The sequence below is a fragment of the Nannospalax galili genome, unplaced genomic scaffold (genome assembly GCF_000622305.1).
Source record: "Nannospalax galili isolate Female #2095 unplaced genomic scaffold, S.galili_v1.0 scaffold835, whole genome shotgun sequence".
Lineage (NCBI taxonomy): Eukaryota > Metazoa > Chordata > Mammalia > Rodentia > Spalacidae > Nannospalax > Nannospalax galili.
The window spans coordinates 405812-411076 of record NW_008336306.1 but is presented as its reverse complement, the minus strand read 5'-3'; positions in this window follow the sequence as shown (position 1 = coordinate 411076).

The window sequence follows — 5265 nt, the reverse complement described above, 5'->3', positions numbered from 1 at the left end:
CTTCTTGGTGAGGTCACCAGCCATGGCTCCCTTAATGAGGTCAAGTGTGCGATAAAATAAACACATAACCCACCAGGACACAAACCCATAGTATTCACTTGTCTCACAGATTAAATGTGTACTGCAGCACTTTTTCACTTTTAGAAAACACCCAGTTAAGTCACACTGATATAGTAGGAGAAGGTGTCTTCAGATATTGTTGGGACTCAGGTTTGCTTTGCTCAGTGGGGGACCTACTGGCTTACTGGCAGAGAGACTTGATCAGTGACAGAGTCTTGGTCCCTGGGACTTGTGTCTTTTTAACAAGCCATTTATTTTTAAATTCAGATGGTTTTTATGCATTCCAAGGAACTGGAAGTCACGTGGGATATGGCAGTCACATTCAGAGATGTAGGGTACAAAGAAACAGGACATTTAGTCTGTTAGTTGGCGCCAGAAGAATGCTTAAGCTTTTACTCAAACTTATCAATGCCCATCCGGTAATTTATTGCCCACAATGTTTTTTTTCTTAGAGTTAAAAGGATAGTAAACTTTTAGCTTTTAGCTCAAGAGTAAACCTCTAACCTGGCCTAATCTCTTAGCTAAGGATATCTGAGTTATTTGTTCAGGACAAGAAGATGAGATAAGGGTTGTTGACCAAGATGCTTTCCCATAGAGCAGGGAGCCTGTACTTATGATCAGGCCGCTTTCTCCTGCCAGTCTGGCAGTGTTCTGCAAGACAGGGGTTATCAGAGCCACTGTTTTTAGTGCCCCTCCCTTTAGCAGAGAATGCAGCCTGGACTTAAAGGTTTTAGGCTCATCTTACCCTAGGGCCTGGCAGCCTGGTTTCCTACAAGATATGTAGGCCCCCAAATAGGAAAGTAAAGCAAAAGAATTCATGCTCTCAAACCAAAGAAGGGAGTCCGTGTCTCTCACCAGGCATTGCATCTGTGAATGTGAAGCAATGTCCTCTGGATGTATTCATTCCTAGATACAAGCTGTTGATGGAAAAGAAATGTGTGAAGGCAGCAGAAAAATTGGGAAGCTATGTCCAGCACATACATCCATGGGGTGTTGCTCTGAGAGTACATGGCACCTGAGCATAGATTGTGATTCTCCTTGTTCAACAAAACTTAAAAATGCTTACATCTAGTTAGAAAAGTAGTTGCCTTGGGGCCACATGGTCTAAGTACTGCATGGTGCCCAATGCAGACTGAGGTCCAAATTCCAGGCCCATTGCAATGTTCTCCTGTTCCCCACCCATGGAGAGACTCATGGGGCAGAAACAAAACCAAAAGCCTGAGAAAAATCCAGGAAAAAAATTACTTTTAAAACCTTTTATTTTTCATTTTGATTCAAGTGGTTTGCAGTCTCAAATGCCTGGAGGCAAGATAACAAGGAAGATAAAGAGGTTCACATGCTTAGCAGCCAAATGCAATGCACCTGTAGAAAATTTCCATATAGCCAATAAAGAAATAAGGTATTAGAATTTTGGGCCCCCTTAGTGATCACCAAGATGATACAGGGAGAAAGAGCATCCCCTAGAAGGTTCTCAGTCTCATTTATAAAGGAATTTAAGAATGGACCCAAACAGAAGCTTTAGGACAAAGCCATGGGGCTGTGAAGTTTTAGATCCTGCTTGGAGGTCAGACACATGGTAGCCTGATAGGGAAGAAAGCCTTAGAGAAAATTAAGATAGTACAAGATACTAAGACATCCCAAAGCATTAAAAAAAGCATGTTGAGAAAAGGGATATGAAAAGGGAGAGAAATTATGCTTCTTTGAAGAATTTGGAAAAACAGGAAGACTTACAGCGACCCATGACTTGGCAGAAGCATAACAAGTGTTACCAGAGGGGAAGAAGGGTCTGGACCATTTTGCCTATGCAGGGAACCCATAACTGGCTAGAGGGAGGAGAGACAGTGTTGAGTAAAGGATGGAAGAAAAGGAAACCAAAAATTAGATTGAAAATAACAGTATCAGCCAGGGATCAGCGGCCATCCCCACAATGTGAGGAAGAAAGACACTGGAAGAAGACAAAGAGAGAAAGATGGAAGACAGGAGTGCATGGGGGACAAGGATACAGTGGGAGACTACCAGAGCTTCCAAGTCACCTTAAGTCATAGGCCAGTGAGAATATGAAGCAGAGAACCTTCCAAGACCAAGGCAAGGAAAGGAGAAGAAAGGAATCATATGGGGCCCAATGGGAAGCTTACAGAGCCTCCGAGCCACCTAAGTTGTAGAGAACATGAAGTAGAGAAACTTCTAACACAGGACAACGAAGGGCTAGAGTAGGAGGTTGTAGGATGAAAGCCCAGTTGGGGGCTTGATCCTTAGACTAGCCAGAGAGTTCCATGAGAGAATTCCCCGCCATGTCCAGATCAAGGAAGGGAGGAGGCTTCCAGAGAAGTGGCAGCCATGAGAGGCACCCCTGTCACGATGCCAGGTCCCAGTGAGAAAAGGGACCAAGTCACTTGTCAAAGCATCCCAAAGACAACCAAGGGGTGCTCCCAGAAAGGTGTGGGAAGATGTTCAGCTTACCAGTATGGCTTGGAACTGAGTCAAACACCTCCGGAAAGAAGGGAAGACCTCTAGGCAGGAAGGAAGAGGAAGAAGGGAGAGCAAGAGACAGAGAGGAGAGGGGCAGAATACAGAGCGGGAGAGGTAGAGGGAGAGACAGAGAGACAGAGAGACAGAGAGGGGGGAAGAAGGCAGAGAAATAGATAGGCAGCTCCAAAAGGACAGCACTCACGCAAACTGTCAGAAAATGGTGGGACAGAGGAGAGCAGATGGACTCATAATCTTGGACCTGATGTAGTGAGTGGTGGTAACTGGCATAGGTAAGATGGTCTGTATCAAAGGCAGGAGTCCCTTGTCAGCAGTTTGGTTCAGTAAAAGGAGGAACAGGGTCATAGGAAGCTCAGGCATTCCTTCTGGTTCTCAGGCACAATATGAATGGAAGGACATGGCAAATAAAGACCACTGACCAAGACAACTCCATGGAGGAGTTGCTCTGGGGAGCAGAGAAACAGCAATCAGCATCAGAAGTCAAATATCTTTTATAGGAAGTTAGGTGCTTGGATAACATTCCATGACATAGGCTGGGCAGTTTAGCTTTGGATTGGTTGATCTCCAGATAAGCAGAGGGACTTTTCCTAGGCTAAATTTGGAGAGTTTAGGAGTCTCCCAGGAACCTAACACTATGCACTTAGAGCACACCTGAGCCTAGAAGAGCACTGTGCTGTGGGGACCAAGTCCCAGACTACAGAAGGAGGGCCATGTTGAAACCTGATATTAAAGAAGATTAGAGGAGCTGCTAGAAATAACACATGCTGTATTCACTAGCACATAGGTAAGAACACGTGCCCAGGCCCCAAGGACATCTTATAGGAAATCACACAAAGGTGGCCTCTTCCCTAAACTGGTTTGTTCCCAGTTACAAAATGTGCACCTTCATTGTTTATTCCTGGTTTCTGAACATCTGGTGGCAGCCATTGTAACTGAGTCATTCTCTGTTATCACACAGATGCCCTTCTGTCTAAAGCTTCATCTGGTACTCATGTGTCGCGAGCCGGGACTCTGTCCAGCAGAGTCCAGGAAAGACGACACAGACACCAAGGTGAGGTTCAAACTTCTGTTTCTCTTTCTTCCTTTATTCTCTCTTATTCTCTCTCATATTCTCTTCACTATGATGCTGTCTCTCCCTATTACACACTTCAGCTCTTTATATAGCGTTTCCAACAGCCCTCCCCCCAGCCAGTACCAATCAGGGCTCACACATGTGCAGCGGCCAGGCAGAGTGTAGCTTATAGGCACGTAGCAAGATCATCAGGCTGGCAGCACCTGTTTTGGGGATCACCATACTTCAGAGTTGGGGTAAACAAGCGGGATTCACGAGCCTTGGAAATCAGCCAAGAGTTGAAGTAAACAGCACGAGGTTTGGCAGCCAGCCAGGGCTCCATCTTTGGCTGGCTCAGCTGTGCTCGCTTCCCACAAATAAGTTCTTCATATAAACTAACTTTGCATTTCTGGAATATTTAAGTCATAGACGGTACTGGTGTGCAACGCTTTTTCTATGTTGCTACACTTGGTTTACTGATAATTTGCTGAGTTTCCATGTTTATGTTGAGAAGGCATGTTGGTCCATAGTTTGCTTGTGACTTCCTTGTGGTGTAGGATCCAGAAGAGCAGTATTGTCACAGAAAGAATTGAGACATGATCCCACCTCCCCTATTTTTGGAACCATTCACTGAAGGACTGGTGTTCATTCTTTTACAGAAACTTGATACAGGGTCTTCTTGTAGCCTCAGATGGTTTGGAGCTCGCTATGTAGACCAGGCCGGCCTTGACCTCACAGAGATCCGCCTGCCTCTGCCTCCCAAGTGCTGGGATTAAAGGCATTCGCCACCACGCCCAGCTGCATGAAAACATTTAAGGATGGATTTTCTTTTGTATATAAAGGACCAGCACTTAAAACAGCCTGGGTCTAGAGACACAGATTTGTAGAAAGAAAGCAGAGGTCAGGCCCAGCTAGGAAGGAAACTATTGGATTATGTGGGGAAACTAGGAGAAGCCAGCACCTAGACTAGCACGTGAGTCATGGCACAAAAGAGGGTCACAGTGGAGACCAAAAGCACTATGTCCTGGTGATAGGGTGCCATGGTTGGTTTTAATGGCAACTAGCCACAAATTAGAATCACCAGAGTAGAAAGCCTCACCGGAAGAACTGTCCCAATTGCCTTAATTGATGTGGGACGATCATCCCAAATTTGAGCGGCAGCTTCTGGTAGCAGCCCAGATCAAAAGGGGTATGGCAGACAGAAGAGTATTCTCCTTTTGCTTGTTTGACCTTCCCTCACTGCCAAGTTGATTTATCCTGTTGCTGCTGCTGCTGCTGATTCCTTTGCTGCCATCAGAGCCAATGTTTCCAGGCTTCTATTGTTGACTGAGAACCAGTGACTCTTCAGGAACTGCCCCCCCAGGTTTTTGACTGGGACTACTGGGGTCCCCATTCCTAGAGACTGAGAAACTATGGGGGCGGCTTGGCCTCTCCCACATGGGACAGCCACTATAGGACTACTCTGGCTACCTAGGCACTCACTGAGCCTTGAGGACCAAGCAACCAGGTTCTCAGCCTCTCAGGTGTGATTGAGCTGTTGTTTCCAAAGAAAGCTGATTAATAAAGTCTTTGTTAAATATTTTATTTATTTTTATTCCATGTGTATGAAGTGTTTTGCCTGCATGTATGTAAGTGCATCACACATGCAATACCCAGAGAGGGTGTCA